General features: G+C 36.1%; 1 long non-coding RNA gene across 2 annotated transcripts; it reads left to right on the plus strand.

Annotated features, from left to right (window-relative positions):
* Nucleotides 1–18,855: 18,855 nt before the first annotated feature.
* LOC139877349 (uncharacterized) lies at nucleotides 18,856–21,562 on the plus strand. Of its 2 annotated transcripts, XR_011768548.1 has the most exons (4): nucleotides 18,856–19,078; nucleotides 19,887–20,015; nucleotides 20,604–20,860; nucleotides 21,363–21,562. It is a non-coding gene; the product is annotated as an uncharacterized lncRNA (long non-coding RNA). The 2 variants fall into 2 exon arrangements; XR_011768547.1 differs by having other exon boundaries at nucleotides 18,857–20,015.
* Nucleotides 21,563–21,967: the final 405 nt, after the last annotated feature.

Raw genomic sequence — 21,967 nt, forward strand, 5'->3', positions numbered from 1 at the left:
TTGTCCAAGTTAGTGATATATGTGTTGTACGCTAACAGTTTTAAGAACGGATATATGTTGTCCAATTTAGTGTTATATGTGTTGTACACTAATGATTTATGAATGGATATGTGTTGTCCGATTTAGTGTTATATGTGTTGTACACTAACGATTTTATAAACGGATATGTGTTGTCCAAGGGTTAGTGATATATGTGTTGTGCACTAACGGTTGTTACGAACACCGATGGGAAATTCAAGTACCATTCCTTTGTACGATTGGTTAACCTTGGGCGGTTTTACTGTGAAGACCCGTCCTTATCCCCTGGACGAAATCTTCAACATTTAGTTCCATTGCGATGATCGACTCCAAGTAATGTCCTTATCATGAGTAAATGCACAGCGGAAGACTCAACTTGTACCTGAGAATAACATGCTTTAAAATGTCAACATAAAGTTGGTGAGATATATAGGTTTGATGCTAGCAGCGTTATAACTATGGACCACAAGATTTCATATAGTTAAACATTTTAATAAAAATATTCTAAGTGGTTGAGCACTTGGTAACCATACTTAACATTTAATCACGTCGCATATTCCCTTTATTATGAAATCTTACTACACTGTACCAAGTGTAGTCACGAAACGAAGTACTGTGCAACCGTTGAATACTGGTCGTCCAGTCCGGTTGGGGTTGTCAGGCCCGATAGATCTATCAACAGGATTCGCGTTTACAATACTGCTGTAAATATTAGTTACCAAGCTACAGGGAAGTATGCCAGTGGTACAACTCAACGTAGAATATATTTTTCAGTTACTTTTGTCCATAACGTAAAACATAAAATACATGTATTCTCATCCCGAAATATTTAGAGTTTAAAAGTGGGACTATATACTCACCTAATGTATTTTGTAGTAAAAATACATATAACATCATTGATCAAGTATAGGGTTGGCCTCGGATTCACGAACCTATATCATTTGTATATATATATATTAATACACATAATTATATTCGAACAAATATATTATTATTAATTATATATTTGTTGTAATTAATAATTTATAGACTTTATTTATTAATTAAGTATATTTACTTTATGTATACTTTTAAGTGAATACTTAATATTTATTATAAAAATATTTATATAGTTATGTTATATTAAATATAATTTTTTTTTAACTAATATTTATTTGGTAATATAATATTGATATTAATAGTAACTGAAAAGTTGTAATATCTTTATAATAATGATATCTGTAATTAGGTTAGTTATAATAATCATTTCAAAATACAATAATAACAATAATAATAAGTACAAAAGTTGAAATATCTTTATAATGATAATAATAACAATAACTACAATTGAAATAATCGTTTTGATATTAATAGTAATACTAATAATAGCTTTTAAAAAAAAATAACATTAACATTAATAATGATAATAAATAAATAAGAATATAAGAGTGTATACCCTTGGAGAGTTTTCTAAAAATAAATTGTCCCATTAGAGATTCGAACCCATGACCTCTCGTCCACCCACTAACACCTTTAACCATACTTTCAATTCTGTTTTCTTTGAATTTATAACTCACCTATATCTATATTTATTTAACCTACAACTATTCCGTTCCATTTTCTTCTATATCACCGAAACCATCACTATTCTTGTCATTTTAATTGGTGTCTCGGCCCAATAAAGCAATCTTGTGCTCGGCCCAACATATAACAGATGGTTTAATCTGGTTACAAATGGAAGCCCAAATAGAAGCCCAGCAGGCTACTGCTTTTAATAAAAAAAATATACCCTGCCCTAGAATCGAACCCCAGACCTCCTGATTCTCTACAAACCTCCTTACCACTACGCTGTTTCTTTCTTACTGATTTAATCTCCAAACTAAACTACATAACCTGTATCTTTCTGTCAGTTTTTCTTCTTCACCATCTAAATCAAACGTCATCTATATAGTCTTCATCTTCGTTATGGATTTTGAATAGGAACATAATAGTTATTCTCCATCGTCCTTGTTACACCATCTTCTTCTTCGTTATACAGAATCACGAACCGAAAGATGCAGTAGCAGTTTGGGGTGTTCACTCGTGGTGATTTACGGCTTGTATGTGGTGGAATGACCGGAGATCAGAAAAAAAAAAAAAAAAAAAACGAAATTTCTAAAAATATATAAAGAGGATGTTATGGTGGTCGACTGTGGTGTTTACGGTGATGAATGGTGGCGATTAAGGTGATCAAGGGTGGCGGTGATGTAGAGATGATTGAGGAAGGTGGAAGCTTGATAATGTTTTTGGGTCATGGTTACAGCAAGAAACACAACAAAAATATAGAGAGAGTGTATGAGAGAGAGAGATAGCTAGATTGTTGGGTTTTAAATGATGAGTTTACTGTGGCTATCGATTGCAAAACAGAAATAGAAACACGTTTGTAGTAGGAGTAATCGGAACAGTACTGGGTTTCATTTTTATTTAAGCAAGGAAACAGGAGCAGCAGCTGTAAGTTTAAGGTGACGGTGGTGGTCTCGATGGTGAACCCAGAAGAGAATAGAAAGGAATATAGGTTGTGTTGAAGTGGTGAAGATTGGTGGTGATCATGGGTGATCGTGAGTGTGAGAAGGTGAAGAAGGTAATGGTCCAGTGTATATAAGTATCATGTATATATATATGTGAAAATGTATATGTTAAAGTCTTAATATTAATAATATAATATTACATTACATAATTCAAGTGGGATTGATATTTATATACAGTATTTTGTTTTAGAATCTCTGCATTATTTTGATATGTATATAATATTGAATGAGGACAACATGTTGAGAATCAAAGCACTGTATTACTTTTTAATATTTCAATTCTCGTGAAGTTAACTTGTCCATATACTATGACACTTTGATATTTTTAATTCGGAGTGCTATATCGTGTCCATTGCTAAACAGTTAATGTATAAATGTGTTCCTAAAAATCCCAAATTTTTAGATTAAATATATTTAATTATTTCACTGATTAATTGATCGAAACCTGATCACAAAAGTTCAAAAATTATTAATGTTCATGTCTTTATATAAATTATACATATATTTATATATACACATATTTATATATAAATCCACACATTTACAAGCAATGGTTCGTGAATCATCGGAGACAGTCAAAGGGTAATTGATTACCTAAATATAGATTTCAGACTTTCTAGACTCAATATTACAAATTTTGCTTATCGTGTCGGAACGTATAGAGATTAGGGTTTAAATTTGGTCGGAAATTTCCGGGTCGTTACAGTACCCACTCGTTAAAGAAATTTCGTCCCCGAAATTTGGTAGAGGTTGTCATAGAAACAATAGGAATGTTTTCATGACAAATATGAGGTATTAATGGAGTTTTATCAGTATTGAAAGATATAGATAAAATAATTCGATCATGTGAAGCGCACGAGTGAAGCTATCACAAAAGAGTGAAATGAGTAAATATGGAATTGTTTTTAATCGATGACGTGATTAGAATTGATTTCCGGAATTTACAGAAAGAAAATCTTCGTAATAAGATTTAGTTCCGCGACGATTTAGGAGATCAAAATCTTCTTTGATTAATGCGGCAAATCTGTTGTGATTTCTTTGTGGGATATTTCACTTATAAAACTACCCCCTTCGTTCCCTTATTTCCATATCCCACATCTTCTATTCTTTCTCCTATTTGCTGCGATTTATACGCTAGATTATATTTTGGAGCTTCATTCTTTCATTTCCTCTTCCCGTCCTCGAGTCAAGCGAATAATGATCCGGAATTTGTAAGCATGAAATTTGAAATGAACATAGATAATGCTTTTAGAAAGAAATGGTAATAGTACGAGTTCGATTTGTCAAATTACCAGAATGTCCTGGAAAAGATAGAACTATCAGGATGATATGTTCCTAATATGTTTGAGGATTAGCTAGAATGTAAGAGCCGTGTAACATGGCACATGATGACGGTACTGTGAATCATCTCATTCCATTAAAAACTTAACATGACTTACTGTAATATAATGAAGTTGATCAAGTTTCATTATATTATACTAATTCATGCATCAGTTCCCAACACTACTTCAAAACATTCATATTTTAATTTCGAAGGTTTCAGAATTTAGAAACTAACACAGTTTCTTTTATTTTATAACGCAGATATTACGGAGAGATACATGATCGCAGATAGGAATAGTTGTGAAAATATCTCCAGAACTATGGAGAATATGTATAACGAAAGATATGAAGATATCTTATAATATCTAAGATAAGATGATGATGAAGAATATCATCCGGGCAAGGTTTAGAATAAAGAGTAGAGTTCTTACTAACGGTTTCAGCAGGCACTGAATCGTTAGAATTCTTTGAAGTCAAACTTATTCTTTGTGATTTGTCCACAACCTCCTTCATACTTTACTCAATTCGTTTTCCAATTCTCAACCTTCATACTGTACTTTATCGTCAAACTTTTGACTGTTAAAGTCGTTTACAGTTTTTGTTGCTTCATCAGCATCTCAAGAACTACTTCATAGTCCAGGATGTTTTTCAGAAACTTCACATTCGAAATAAGTAATTCTTATGGATAGACGTTTTCGGTATAACTGGAAGAATTTTTACGAGATTTTTAAAATACTGATTGCGGATTTCGCTAAAGAAATAACGAGTTGCTGGTACGTCTGCTGATGATGTTGTGAAGTATAAAAGGTTTTCCGGTAACGACGGCGAAAGGACAAGGTATAAATATCGAGATTATAATAGGAGTAGTCTCACTGAGAAGTCGAAGTGGAGCTGTAACAAAATTGGCTACTTTGAAAAGGAATCGTGTGGTTGTTTTTGCTATTGAATGATAAGGAATTCGACACGAATCCATTTTAACTATAACTTTGGTTTCGAAAGTTTTCCAGGTACATAACTGTATAAATCTTTCTTCCGTAGACGAGGTGCGGCTAGTTCAACTTCTCGATCGAGGTGTTTTCAAGAATCATGAAAAGTTGTGAATGCGAATTGTAATCGTCAAGATACGAATGAGGTTTAGAATAGAATCAAGTGGCAAACTTGAAGATTAGTTTAGTTTCATATGTTATAATCAATATTTTAATTCATTTTAATTGTCCAAAGTTAGCAGTCTAGTTGTCCAATAGTTCAATAGTTTAATGATTCATATATAATTTAATAGACATAATTAATTAATACGTATCGTGACCCGTGTACCAGTCTCGGTGTCGATCACAACTCAAAGTATATATATATTTTGGAATCAACTCCGACCCTGTATAGCCAACTCCCACCTTCACATATAGAGTGTCTACGGTTGTTCCGAAATATATATATAGATGGGTCGATATGATAAGTCGAAACCTTGCATACGTGTCCCGTTATTTAAAGTGCGTAAAAGTAAATAACAGAAATTAAATGACGATAAATAAAATTGCGAGAATGTAAATTGCAATAAATTAAATGTTAGCCGGGAACAGTTAGCTAGGAACAGTTAGCGTGGATTCCTAACAATATTTCAATTTATTTAACTCGTCTGTTTCTAACAAATTTTATTTTGTCCAATGTTTTCTTCTTTATGCCACTTGTTGGATTCTGATAGGTCAAAATCCGAATATGAAATTTGAATAGAAATGGTTATTCTGTGGTGAACGGATACGTGTATTGGTAGTTGTAAGTAAGATAGTAAATGATCGTTGAATCAGATTCGAAGAATGTACAGTGTAATTTATTAATGTGAATTCTAAATATTCCTCGGGTACTACCCACCCGTTAAAATATTTTCATCATTAACAGTTTGTACGAAAGAATTTTTAATTACAATTTCATCGGATGTAATCATGAATTTAATGAGTCAAAAACTCATCTGATTTACCGTTAATACTAGATTACATAATCTCTAATACTTTAGAAATTACATATTCATCATGTCGAACGAGGAAAAATGAGGTAGAATGATACGTAAAGTGAAGATAATCGACGTAGAACGATACGTAGAACGAAAATAGAGTAGATAGAACGATATGTAGAACGAGGATTATTTTTGAAGTTTATGTCGCGGTTGTGGTTGTTGGTGGTGGAAATGCTACGATTGGTGTTGATAATGATGATGCCGTTGATGCTGCTGGTGTTTGTAACCTTCGTACCATGTTCTCCAAAGCCGTCACACGAGCGCGAAGTTCGTTAATTTCTGCTAATTCACCGGGATGATTGGCGGTTGGAGTGAGCGAATGAACAAGATCCGAAATATGGGATAAGATATAATCGTGACGAGATACTCGAGAAATGAGAGATAAAATGGTTTCTTGAACAGGTTCGCTGGTAAGTGTTTCAGGTTCATTGCCAAGTGAGCAATTTGGTGAATGGAAGGGATCTTCGATGTGAAATGATTTTCGAATATAGGATGATATTCTAACTTCATAGAATGCCTATATATAGTACTAAAGATTCCGTAGACTACGGAGGAATTTATCACATGTGTCAGGCAATTCTATAGTAACAGATACGCTAAGATATGAATTTTGTCTATACACTATCAATGCAGTAAATGCAGTAAGACGTGTCTAGACTTATGAATGATAAGCAGGCAATTCCCTAAGGATGATAAGCAGATGATTTCCGACTAGAAATGATAATCAAAAGTTTTGACATGTACACACGGTCAAAGTCCAGACTCACTAATGCATCTAACAAATTAACAGTTAGACACACTAGGGCAAGACCTGGTTCGCTAAGACCAACGCTCTGATACCACCTGTGAAGACCCGTCCTTATCCCCTGGACGAAATCTTCAACATTTAGTTCCATTGCGATGATCGACTCCAAGTAATGTCCTTATCATGAGTAAATGCACAGCGGAAGACTCAACTTGTACATGAGAATAACATGCTTTAAAATGTCAACATAAAGTTGGTGAGATATATAGGTTTGATGCTAGCAGCGTTATAACTATGGACCACAAGATTTCATATAGTTAAACATTTTAATAAAAATATTCTAAGTGGTTGAGCACTTGGTAACCATACTTAACATTTAATCACGTCGCATATTCCCTTTATTATGAAATCTTACTACACTGTACCAAGTGTAGTCACGAAACGAAGTACTGTGCAACCGTTGAATACTGGTCGTCCAGTCCGGTTGGGGTTGTCAGGCCCGATAGATCTATCAACAGGATTCGCGTTTACAATACTGCTGTAAATATTAGTTACCAAGCTACAGGGAAGTATGCCAGTGGTACAACTCAACGTAGAATATATTTTTCAGTTACTTGTGTCCATAACGTAAAACATAAAATACATGTATTCTCATCCCGAAATATTTAGAGTTTAAAAGTGGGACTATATACTCACCTAATGTATTTTGTAGTAAAAATACATATAACATCATTGATCAAGTATAGGGTTGGCCTCGGATTCACGAACCTATATCATTTGTATATATATATTAATACACATAATTATATTCGAACAAATATATTATTATTAATTATATATTTGTTGTAATTAATAATTTATAGACTTTATTTATTAATTAAGTATATTTACTTTATGTATACTTTTAAGTGAATACTTAATATTTATTATAAAAATATTTATATAGTTATGTTATATTAAATATAATTTTTTTTTAACTAATATTTATTTGGTAATATAATATTGATATTAATAGTAACTGAAAAGTTGTAATATCTTTATAATAATGATATCTGTAATTAGGTTAGTTATAATAATCATTTCAAAATACAATAATAACAATAATAATAAGTACAAAAGTTGAAATATCTTTATAATGATAATAATAACAATAACTACAATTGAAATAATCGTTTTGATATTAATAGTAATACTAATAATAGCTTTTAAAAAAAAATAACATTAACATTAATAATGATAATAAATAAATAAGAATATAAGAGTGTATACCCTTGGAGAGTTTTCTAAAAATAAATTGTCCCATTAGAGATTCGAACCCATGACCTCTCGTCCACCCACTAACACCTTTAACCATACTTTCAATTCTGTTTTCTTTGAATTTATAACTCACCTATATCTATATTTATTTAACCTACAACTATTCCGTTCCATTTTCTTCTATATCACCGAAACCATCACTATTCTTGTCATTTTAATTGGTGTCTCGGCCCAATAAAGCAATCTTGTGCTCGGCCCAACATATAACAGATGGTTTAATCTGGTTACAAATGGAAGCCCAAATAGAAGCCCAGCAGGCTACTGCTTTTAATAAAAAAAAATATACCCTGTCCTAGAATCGAACCCCAGACCTCCTGATTCTCTACAAACCTCCTTACCACTACGCTGTTTCTTTCTTACTGATTTAATCTCCAAACTAAACTACATAACCTGTATCTTTCTGTCAGTTTTTCTTCTTCACCATCTAAATCAAACGTCATCTACATAGTCTTCATCTTCGTTATGGATTTTGAATAGGAACATAATAGTTATTCTCCATCGTCCTTGTTACACCATCTTCTTCTTCGTTATACAGAATCACGAACCGAAAGATGCAGTAGCAGTTTGGGGTGTTCACTCGTGGTGATTTACGGCTTGTATGTGGTGGAATGACCGGAGATCAGAAAAAAAAAAAAAAAAAAAACGAAATTTCTAAAAATATATAAAGAGGATGTTATGGTGGTCGACTGTGGTGTTTACGGTGATGAATGGTGGCGATTAAGGTGATCAAGGGTGGCGGTGATGTAGAGATGATTGAGGAAGGTGGAAGCTTGATAATGTTTTTGGGTCATGGTTACAGCAAGAAACACAACAAAAATATAGAGAGAGTGTATGAGAGAGAGAGATAGCTAGATTGTTGGGTTTTAAATGATGAGTTTACTGTGGCTATCGATTGCAAAACAGAAATAGAAACACGTTTGTAGTAGGAGTAATCGGAACAGTACTGGGTTTCATTTTTATTTAAGCAAGGAAACAGGAGCAGCAGCTGTAAGTTTAAGGTGACGGTGGTGGTCTCGATGGTGAACCCAGAAGAGAATAGAAAGGAATATAGGTTGTGTTGAAGTGGTGAAGATTGGTGGTGATCATGGGTGATCGTGAGTGTGAGAAGGTGAAGAAGGTAATGGTCCAGTGTATATAAGTATCATGTATATATATATGTGAAAATGTATATGTTAAAGTCTTAATATTAATAATATAATATTACATTACATAATTCAAGTGGGATTGATATTTATATACAGTATTTTGTTTTAGAATCTCTGCATTATTTTGATATGTATATAATATTGAATGAGGACAACATGTTGAGAATCAAAGCACTGTATTACTTTTTAATATTTCAATTCTCGTGAAGTTAACTTGTCCATATACTATGACACTTTGATATTTTTAATTCGGAGTGCTATATCGTGTCCATTGCTAAACAGTTAATGTATAAATGTGTTCCTAAAAATCCCAAATTTTTAGATTAAATATATTTAATTATTTCACTGATTAATTGATCGAAACCTGATCACAAAAGTTCAAAAATTATTAATGTTCATGTCTTTATATAAATTATACATATATTTATATATACACATATTTATATATAAATCCACACATTTACAAGCAATGGTTCGTGAATCATCGGAGACAGTCAAAGGGTAATTGATTACCTAAATATAGATTTCAGACTTTCTAGACTCAATATTACAAATTTTGCTTATCGTGTCGGAACGTATAGAGATTAGGGTTTAAATTTGGTCGGAAATTTCCGGGTCGTTACATTTACGCTCTGTTATATATATATTAATGTATTGTTGTGATGTAGCTAACCCTCCGGGTGTAGCTTATTGGCGTTGTTCACATCGTCGTTGGTGACTTACTTTATGGTTGTTGTTACTAGCTTGTTGCTTAGTGATTATATAGTATGCTTAGCTTAGCTTGCCTTTATGCTTGGATGCTCCGGTATGCGGTATTTGGATATTTGTGTGGCGTGTCCAATTTATGCATATATATGTATGTAGTATATTCTCACTCACTAAGCGTTAGCTTACCCTCTCGTTGTTGATATTTTTATAGGTTCGCATGCTTGGCGGCTCAGGTAAGCTTGGGGATTAGAGATCTTGGCTAGGTTGCTTAGAAGATTTTGCTTTTGTATTCGATTAGGATTCGGGTAGCGTAGTCCCAAATCACCATGCTCGGTTTTGTTGGAAACTAAACTAGTCGGGTCGTGTATGTCCGTTTGGACAATTAACTAATGTATTAAATGTTTTAAGGTTTATTAAACCTTCTATTGTATTAAAGATGTTTATGGAAACACAATTGGGACCTAAAGTATTATTTAACGCGTATTAAAAGGAAAAAAATTTATGGGCCGGTTTTATTACGGGTTGGGTCGTTACAAAACCGTCATGTCTTCTACCCCTTCCGGCAACACTAACACCGGAGCTTGACACAATTTCTCTTTTAACAATTGAAAAGCGATTTCTTGCTCGTTCTCCCAATTGAATCTTACGTTCTTCCTCGTCAACTTAGTCAAAGGAGAAGCAATCTTATAAAAGTCTTGGATAAACCGACGATAATAACCGGCCAATCCGAGAAAGCTTCGGATTTCCATAGGCGTAGTCGGTTGTCCCCAACTCTTCACTGTTTCTATCTTCCCCGGGTCTACTTGAATTCCTTCTTGATTCACAATATGGCCAAGGAATTGAACTTCCCTTAGCTAAAATTCACATTTGGAGAATTTTGCATACAACTTCTCCTTCCGCAATGTCTTCAACACTTCACGCAAATGGTGCTCATGTTCCTTCATACTCTTTGAATAAACAAGTATGTCGTCGATGAACACAATTACCGACTTGTCCAACATAGGTTGGCACACCCGGTTCATAAGATCCATGAATGTCGCCGGTGCATTCGTAAGACCAAAAGGCATAACTACAAACTCATAATGCCCGTAACGCGTTCGGAAAGCCGTTTTCTCTATGTCTTCCTCACAGACTCGCACTTGATGATAGCCAGACCGTAAGTCGATCTTAGAAAAATACGTTGCACCTTGGAGCTGGTCAAACAAATCGTCAATCCTAGGTAATGGATAGCGATTCTTGATCGTCACTTTGTTCAACTCCCGATAATCGATGCACATCCGCATACTTCCATCTTTCTTTTTCACAAACAAGACCGGAGCACCCCATGGCGAGGAGCTTGGTCGAATGAAACCCTTTTCAAGCAACTCTTGGGTTTGATTTAAAAATTCTTGCATTTCCGTCGGCGCTAAACGATAAGGAGTTTTAGCAATGGGAGTAGCTCCCGGAACCAACTCAATGCGAAATTCTACTTGTCTTTCCGCCGGAACACCCGGTAACTCATCCGGAAAAACGTCTTCAAACTCACTAACCACCGGAATTTCACGTATAGGTGGTGGCTCGTCACGAGTATCAACAACATGGGCAAGAAAAGCCATGCCACCACTAACAAGAGAACGACGTGCCCGTGCAAAAGTGCATATCGGCACAAGTCTCCTACGCTTATCACCGTGAATAATTAACTCTTCCCCACTTGGGGTCTTCACTCGAATAGATTTTTCGTGGCATGCGATATCGGCTCTATTTCGATCGAGCCAATCCATACCAACAACGATATCAAAATTGCCCAAAGTCATAGGGATGAGATCAATTTTAAAGTTTTCGGTACCAAACACAACATTACAATCTTTACATACATCAAGCCCTAGCACCATCTTACCATCCGCTATTTCAACTTCTACTGGATGACTTAACTTAGCTAGCGGTTTGTTAAGCTTAGACACAAATCGAGGCGATACAAAAGACAAATTAGCACCGATATCAAATAATATCCTTGCCGGGATAGAATTAACCATGAAAGTACCTGAGACAACTTCATTGGATTATTTGGCTTCATCATTGGTCATCAAATAATTTCGACCTCTAGCCGTACCCGCCGCCTTTTCTAACCGCTTAACATTATCATTGCGCAACTCGGGACACTCGAGCCTCTTGTGCCCTTCTTTACCACAATTGAAACAAGTAAATTTGGGTGTGGAAGGTGAGTTGGGGCAATCACGAGAGATGTGACCTTTTTGCCCACAAGTATAGCAAGTGGGTACATGACCACCGGAGCCACCTTTCTTCACAATGTTAACATTTTCGGAGCCCTTCTTGTTCCTTTTGTTGGAAAAGCTCGATTGACTCGAATTCTCAAACTTCCTCTTTCCAAAAGTAAAACTATTCTTTCTCAACACAAGCGCTTCAAAACCCTTCGCCATATTGAACAATTCATCAAAGCTCTTCAACACGTTCACACTAATTTTCTCTTGATAATTATCATTCAAGATCCTATAAAAATCTTCCTTCAACATCTTGTCGTTCCCGACATACTCTGGGCAAAATTGGGTTTTGGACAAAAACACGGATTTGAGAGTGTTCAAATCCATCGACCCTTGCCTCAAGGAACGTAACTCGTCCTTAAGCCTAGTTAGATCGGCCGAAGTTCGGTACTCATAGAAAAACTCTACCTTGAATTCATCCCAAGTAAAATCCATGCATTGTTCTTCACCATAAACTTGGATTTTCGCATCCCACCATAGCTTAGCGTCACCCCTTAACATGCTACAACCATACCTTGTCTTCTTATCAAGAGGACATTCACAAGTACGGAAAGCCCCATCCATATCGGAGATCCATCGGGCACTCTTGAGAGGGTCTCATTCACCTTCAAAGGTGGGAGGTTGATAATCCTTAAAATTCTTATAAAAGAAGTCCCGTCTCCCCACATTATCCTCTTGATGAACGGCCTTCACTTGCTCCTTGACTACATTGACTAATTGCTCGTCAATCGTATCTATAAATATTTTCTTAACATCCTCGAGGAACTCCGCCTTTTGACATTTAAAGATGGCCTCAACTTTGGCCGTGAACTCAACGTCCTCACTCGTACCCCCATTTTCGGTGTCGTGTCCGTTTCTCATCTTCATTCTATAAAACGGAAAAAAATTAAACAACGAACGGACAAAAGGACATAACACGTATGCATATACGTATACTCCACACTACTCCATCTTACTCAACAATCGTCGTACATTACTTGTTTGACACGATTTGCACCCGTAACAATGGTAGCTAATCATTGTTACGCGAACACGTCGCATTAACTCGCTAGTACAACGTCCATCTCGCTTGATGATTGCTAAACACAACACAATTCAATTAGCACGAGGTTAGTTCACATAAACCAAAGTACTAACAATTCCCGATTTGACCCAAAGTCCTACAAGTCCCGCATAAAAGCGCATACACAATAAAGTCGAAGTCTAGGCACCTATCTCAAGTCGCCTAAATCCCTTAGACCATGCTCTGATACCACTTAAAACAACCCAACCCGTACTCCGTACGTTAATTATTTTTTTTTAAATGATACACATTTACGCGCCAATTAAATATGTAAACCATTCCACACGCTTCATTAAAAACATACTACGAGTTTAATGTTTACAAAAAGGCACAAAGGCCATTAACGAATATGATACAAGTTTGACCCACTACAACGATAGTTTATAATCCAAACGACCCTTTGAGCATGGTTTGGGACTAAACTACCTAAAACGTTAGGCCAACTTTCAAACTTCAACAAAACATCATCAAAGGCCACCTAGTGCCCGATAACCCTTTGCCCTTATCCGCACCTGCAACTAAAAGGATAAACAACGAGAGGGGTAAGCTAATGCTTAGTGAATGCAATAATTATACATACACATATATAATATATCTACTTGCAAACCCTTACACAACACCATACACAAGTTAGCAATTCGACAACCATGCAAAACATTATGCATATACCAATGACCGCAATTCACATTGAGCTAGCAATAACAAAAGCATATAGTTCATATTTAAGTATGCTAATGCCCAATTCATACAACCATGGCTAACCAATCGTAAAAGGAATGGTACTCTAATTTCCCATTGGTGTTCATAACAACCGTTAGTGCACAACACATATATCACTAACCCTTGGACAACACATATCCGTTTGTAAAATCGTTAGTGTACAACACATATAACACTAAATCGGACAACGCATATCCTTTCATAAATCATTAGTGTACAACACATATAACACTAAATTGGACAACATATATCCGTTCTTAAAACCGTTAGCCTACAACGCATATATCACTAACTTGGACAACACATATCCATTTCTACAAGTAAACACATCATATACGTACATGTATACTTATTCCACTCACCTTGTCACAAGGATGATGATTATGCACGTCCGAGCTTTAATGCAATGTACCTAAATCATTAAGTGCACATTCAATATACCAACTAGTGGAATTAACCACATTACACTTTCTTGAGCATTTAATGACCCAATTCGCATTAAATGACTCAATCACACCAATACCGCCCTTAAATGGCCAAGACCCGACTTTAACCACTAAAGCTAGTGCATTAAAGTCTACTAACTTCAATTAACACAAACTTAGGGTAATTCATACCCATTTCACCCAAACTAGGTCAACTAGTACATTTTGACCCATTTTATATTACTTAGCCTCAATCAAGTCAAACTTACCCATTAACACTTCTTCCATAAATCCAAAAGTGTATTAGTGACTAGCAATACCATTTGACAAATACAACCTCAAATCATGAGACCAAAACTCTAGTTTGTGGCCATTAGGGTTTCATTACAACAACATAACCCAAAATCACCCATTTTACCCTCAAATGGGTCATACAACTCTCTAGTAACCAAAACCCTAGCCATTAACCAATTAAAACTTAAAACACAGAGTTAGAACTTACCAAGACTATCAACGCGTAGCTAGAAACAAGAGGAACAACTTTAATTCTTGCTCCAAAGATCAACCCTCAATCCTTCACTCTCAAATCTCACTTTAAATCTAAATGGGTGTTGAGTTTTGGGAGAGAAAATAGAAAGAAAAGGGAAAAGAAATTAAATGAAATGGATGAGTGGTTGGGATTTAATGCTCCCATCAGATTTATACGCCAAATTACTAATTTGCCCCTTGAAGTCATTTAATTTGAGTTAAAACCGGCACCAGTCTGACAGATATGTCGCGGCGCGGCTCAAATCGTCGCGGCGCGACGAACAAAGGGAAAATCACCCCTTCTTAACCCAGGTTCTGACCCTGGTTTGCTCGATATGCCGCGGCGCGGACCCGTCTGTCGCGGCGCGGCCTAAGGCACTATCTGGCCATCTCGACAACCTTAAACACAAAAATCGTTTTACACAACATTCAAGTCGTTCAAGCTTCCAATACACGTCTAAACATTGTATCTAAGCCACACAAGACTTAACGCTAACCGAACTCATATACAAACTTATATACGCACACATTAACAAGTATATATATATATATATATATATATATATATATATATATATATATATATATATATACACACACAATTACGCCTAAACGACGAGTTACAAACGTACAAACGATTAAGTATGTACCTTTCGCTACGTACGGGAAAAACGGGATGTTACAGACTGCCAGTAGATTTGCATAGAAGATAAAACTGACACGATTAATTGGACACGTCCGGCAAATGACAAAAATTTATTCTTCCAATCAAAATTTTTACTTTTAACTCGCTCCACAAGCTCCTGGCAGTCTCTATGCACTAAGCTGGACGACACAAGGGGAACTCCCAAGTATCTAACTGGAAGATTACCCTCCTCAAAAGGAAGAATCGATAATATCACATCTTTCATACTTTGAGTGACATTAGCGAAAAAGGCAGTGCTCTTCGCTAGACTAGGGACAAGACCTGAACACGCCTTGAACTCTTCTAAAGCTGCTGATATAACCCTTACAGAGGCTGCAGTTGCATGAGAAAATAGGAACAGGTCATCAGCAAAACATATGTTCACGATTTTCAAGTCAGCACACTTAGGATGATATTTAAAATCATCCGACTGATCAACCTTCCTTGCAATCATTAGTGTTAATACTTCCATGACTAGCGCGAATAAATAGGGAGACATCGGATCTCCTTGTCTGAGGCCCCGTTTTCCCTTAAAATACCCGTGAAAGTTCCCATTAATATTTTTAGAAAACGAGGTCGTAGAAACGCACTCCATAATCCACTGATTCATTCGACTCGGGAAACCAAAATACCTTAAACATGAGTGAAGAAACTCCCATTCAACAGTATCATACGCCTTCTGAATGTCAACCTTAAATGCACAACGCGACTTACCACTAGCCAGGTGATAGTTATGCATTAATTCTTGCATGAGTAAAATATTATCCGAGATCCTCCTTCCAGGAATGAAAGCAGACTGATTCACACTCACAATCTCATCAAGACTACCCTTTATCCGATTTGTAATGATCTTACTAATAATTTTATAAAGCACGTTACAACAAGATATGGGACGGTAATCAGTTACCTTGCTCGGGGTAAGCGCCTTCGGGATCAAAGCAATTATGGTATGATTAATTTCTTTAAGCAACTGACCATTAACAAAAAATTCAGTCACAGCTCTCGTGACATCTTCCTCAATAATGTCCCACGAATTCTTAAAAAAAGCAGCTGAATAACCGTCTGGACCAGGCGATTTGTTATCATCAATTCCAAACACTGCTTCTTTGACCTCAATATCAGTTATGGGACGAATCATTTGGCAGCACCTTTCTTCACTAGTCTTTTTAGTAAACAGGTCATCAGGAGACATAATTTGCTCGATCATACCATCCCTACCAAGTAACTGCTCATAGAATTGTACAAATAAAAGCGGCACTTCATTCCCCTCAACTAAGGTATCATTCGGACCTGTTACAGCATGAATGCAGCTCCTATTTATCCTCCCTTTTACCACATTATGAAAGTATCTAGAGTTACTGTCCCCGATTCGTAACCAATCAATTTTCGCCTTTTGTTTTAGGAACCTTTCTTCCTCCAGCACCGCATCAGTAAACTCCCTCAAAATCTTACCTTCATTTTCACGAAGTACAACAGAATCTGGACTGCCATCCAACGCAGTCTGAGCAGCATTAAGCTCACTCCTTAGCATACTTACCCGATCATGCAAATTGCCTTTTTGCCACGCAAGTTTTCGAAGGGGTTTCTTAAGAAGTCTTAATCTTATAACCACTCGAAACATCTCATGGCCTTCAATAACAGTAGACCAACCATTTAAAACTGTCTCCTTAAAATCCTGATTATGAGTAATGAAATTAGAAAATTTAAATGGCTTAGGTTTACTTACAACCAAAGAAGGAATTTTGAGCACCGACGGGCTATGGTCTGAGATCCGATAGGGTTGGAACACATCATAAGCATTAAGATATTCTGATAAAAACACATCATTCGCCATGATTCTATCAATTTTTCGTAACAAGCCCGAGCTGGCATTAGGCCTCTGGTTCCACGTATAGTGTAAACCTGTTTGGTTAATATCTGACATATTAATAGACTCCACACATTCATTAAATTCACGCATAGAAATGGTAATCTTAGATGTGCCCATAGATGAATCCTTAAGGTTTAGCGGTGAATTAAAATCTCCAAGCATCACCCATGGTCTATTACCCACGAAGCCCTTATGAAGCTGTAGATCTTCCCATAATTTACGCCTTTGAATATACGTATTTAGGGCATACACAAAAGACATAAATACATGCTTATTATCACCCAACAAGTGCACTTGACAATGCATTACCTGGTTGGTAACATTGAGAACCATAATATTAACCACGGTCGGGTCCCATCCCAGAATGATTCGAGTCCCCCCATCACAAACATTATTATTAGACGACCACCTCCAATGCGAGAATACTTTATCACAAATACCCCTAAGTTTGTCAATATTCACATGGGACTCCAGAATAGCACACATGCAAAGTTTATTGCTAGACACCACCTCATGAACCTCTTTTTGTTTCGGGACATGGTTCAAGCCCCGTATATTCCATGTAGCAAAACTAATCATTGGATACCCAGTAAACCGGGAGTGCTTGCCCCCTCAGATTTTTTATTTTCCATGAAAATAGCAGTTTCATCCCCTCGATCATCAGTGTCACTCTATTCATCATTTGCATCCAAAACGTTCACTTGTGATTGACCAGTAGGTTTCACCTGTAGGATATTCTCATCCGTAACAGTATTGAATAGCTCAAAACCATTCTTTGTACTGATCTCTTTCTTAGTCTTACTCGCTTCCTCCTTACGTGGACTCTTAGTTTTATCAACCACAATTTTGTTCACCGGCCTATAAACAAACTTCTGTCTGTTTTTTCCCAACAAAAACCCTTCCCCAGTTTTAGAAACTTTTGCACCCTTTGTAACTTTTTGGAAACCCTCCTCATCTACTGCTTTTGATTTTTCAACAATTACAATAGTGTTCTTTGGGCATACACCATCATTATGCCCAAAGATCTTACAGTGCGTGTATCGAGGTGGAGTCCACTCATACTCAATTGTAACCACATCCAAAGATCTCCTTGTACCATCCATGCTAGGTGTAGCCACACGAAGCTTATCTTTCAATTCATTCTCTGAAGAAATTTCAATCAATGCTCGGGCAAAGTTAGGCCGTCCCCAAGCCTCCATGCACATAGTACTCGTATACGAGTCTAACATCATTGGTTTCCCCAATTTCGATGCTATAACACTTAGTCCATCCTCTGTAAAGCCAGCAAGAGGGATATCATATAACTTTACCCACACCGGCACCTTGGATAAATCTTCCTTGGTCAAAGAGACAGTCGGAGACCATTTGTTTAGGATGATCGGGATTGTACGGATAATCCACGGGCCATTCTCCATAGCATCTAGCATGCCCTTTTATGTTGAAAACTTAAAAAAGTAAAACCCCTTAGAGTTCATCATGGTCTTTTCAATACCGTATTTCTTCCACACAGTCATCACATAGTTCTTTACAACCGGATACGGAATTCTTTTTCCTAAGAAATAGCCATATAATTAATGTATTGTTATATCTTTTTTCTGAAGCTTCCTTAACAGAAGAAAGAGGTATAACTACATCAACATCATCTCCCAGAGTGCCTGGTTGTTCAACCCATCGAAAGTTGACCTTTTTAATAGTTTTCTGATCACAAACAACATTCAAGTATGATACCTTTTCTATACGAGCTTCACCAGTATTTAATAAATTGTTACCTTGCACAAAAAGGTGTTGATGTTGTGCTATCTTTCAACCCAATCGGACTAGTACCCCTTAAAGGATACCTTTCATTCTCTTCCTTAGCACCAGATACAGAATAATAACTTGTTTTAATCGGACATCCAGCCCCATAACCCAAGTCGTCGTCATCATCATCATCATCAGATGACTCATTCACTGTATGCACGCTTACCAGATCATCCTCGTTGTGGTTAGGGTTCAAACGGTCAGCCTTAGCCCCAGTTGTATCCGGTGACTGATTCAACATGTCATCCGTAGTCGTACCCACATGTGTGATACCAATATCCGTATCATTCAATAAGCCAATTTCAATCGGATTCTGATCCCCCACACTTCCATCATTGATTGAGTTAGCCTCCAAATCAGCAGTTGTTGTCAGATTTTCATTATCGCCTTTACTACCCGAAACCCTAGCCGCCGTGTTATTCTTCTTCTTCTTTTTACCCCCGGATTTAGTTCCCATGTTCTGGTGGAGATGGGAATTGACTGGTAATCGGAAGCTAGGGTTGCAAATCGGAAGCCGCCAATAGTAAATTAGATTTGTTCATTTATTTTGATAATAGCATTTCATTTCATTTCCGATAAAACATGTGGTTATATGTTTTTTGATATGATTTGGTATTGACGAATCAGTAATAGCTACATACAACATATTAACTTATGTGATTTGAAAATTATTGCCAAACAGTAAGAGAAAATTATCGGTGCACTAATGTAGTTGTTGTTTCTTTAGTTTTTTGTTGCAGTAGTAAATAAATATCAAAGGCATCGCACACGAAAGAATTCATATTCGATGAAGGCTAAAACACAACAAAACTAAGGGTTACTGCAATGGTTTTGATTGATCCTAATCGACATTGAGGTAAATCTGTTTGTTCACCAATATTTTATTGTTATTTATTATTTATATATGCAGTAGAATATATTTGGTAATATGATGTATGCTTGGTTGTGTAACTATGTTTCATCTCTATACATGAAGAATTAAAGTAGATAGATGTTCACATTACTCATAATATATGTTTGTTGTAATATCACGTTTTCTATATGGTCCAATATATAGCATGGTACTACATATTTATAGTACATAATAATATACCAAAACTCCATATTACGAGAAATGTTGTAGTCACTTGATCCAATACTCCACATGTATTTAATCTTATCTTAGCATCTGCTTATCTCATATGTTGCAAATCTTTATGTTTCAAAGGAGCTGTTATGCGACCCTTGATGAACAATTGGTTGTAAAGTATGCTGAAATTAAGAACATAAAAAATGTCAATATTATGAACATGGTTAAAAAATATGGGTCGGTATTGACACCATAGGATTGGACATGCTTCAAAGGAGCTGGTATGTGACCCATGATGAACATGGTTGAAAATTATGTTTCAATATTGACACCATAGGTACCTGGTATTTTATTGATTTTATTTCATGTGTTTAGAGAGCATGTTCAACTACTTCACTTGGTTGAAAAGTATGCTGAAATTAAGAAGACTCATGGTGAACAATTGGTGGCGGATGTCCATGCACTCTCAGCTAGGTTTAACTCTTACGTGACTTCATATACGGATAAGGCATATAGCATCTGTAGGTAAGCTTTTGGAGGCGATGGCTATGCGGGTGTTAATTGATTTGGCTGGGAATGATCATGACATTTTTTAGATGTTTGAAAGAAATAACATCATGCTCTTACAGCAGGTACAATCTTTTTAGAGGTTGAAACTAGGTAGGCCGGGATCTAGGTCAATGTGGGTAATCTAATTTTACTTTCGAACAGGAGCGTTGAACCCAAAAACTCTTCTGCCTAATGATTCTTGCGTCAAAATGGCATCAGGTCAAAATAAGCAAATTGTTATCACGGCTTTAAACATCTGTTAAGGTGACCATATACACTGCTTACTATATCCAAACTTTCTCCAAGTAGTTAATGTGTCAAATATTATAGGTATAAATTCTTTTCAGACTTCTTAATATAGTTTAATTATATGATATGATGTTTTAAAAAGTATGACCCATCAACCGTCAGGTCATGCATATCTATTTATTTTAACTGCTTGTCACTTTAGAGATCTAACATGCTCTAAATTGACCCATTCATAAGTAAACGGGTAAAAACCATGTATCCAGTACCTCTATGATTCTTGAATGTGGTTTGGCATAGTAAATTAGTAATGTTGTCTTTTTATTTCTCTGTTTTTAGGAGGCTGGTGATCTCCTGAAGTACCAGGAGATGTTCATGGTGGGACGATTGATGTGACATAGAACTAATCGAGAGAGTGGATGAAGATCATTTACGTAATCGTAACTTCCAAATGAATGCTTTCAGGGTAATCTTTCGTATATTTATACACGTTTGAAGTGGTAATGTTCCATGTCACATTTGACACATCGTTTAATGATGGTTTCCGTGCACTATTAAATTGAAACGAAAGAAGTAATGTACTTGTATTTTTAATATAAATTCTTACTTATTCTGGGGTTTAACCGTGGATTATTCGGGTCATGGGTATTCGCGAGCATATATTGTTTAATATGTATATGTATGTATATTTATTAAACCCGTGAGTATTTGCGGGACACGGGTACGGGCGAAGAAAATTACCCGTTGACATGTAGTCGGGTCCCGAGGGGTAAAGAAAAATCTTAACGGGCGGTGGTGGGTTTAAAGGATCCACGCCTGTGATTCGCGGATGTCATCCCTAAATAAGTTACATAACAAAACTACCAACATGAAACAAGTCGAGACTTTCATCCACCTGCAACTCCAATACCCGAGAGAAACACCGGAAAATACGTCGCAGAACA

The sequence above is a fragment of the Rutidosis leptorrhynchoides genome, chromosome 11 (assembly GCF_046630445.1).
Source record: "Rutidosis leptorrhynchoides isolate AG116_Rl617_1_P2 chromosome 11, CSIRO_AGI_Rlap_v1, whole genome shotgun sequence".
Taxonomy (NCBI): Eukaryota; Viridiplantae; Streptophyta; class Magnoliopsida; order Asterales; family Asteraceae; genus Rutidosis; species Rutidosis leptorrhynchoides.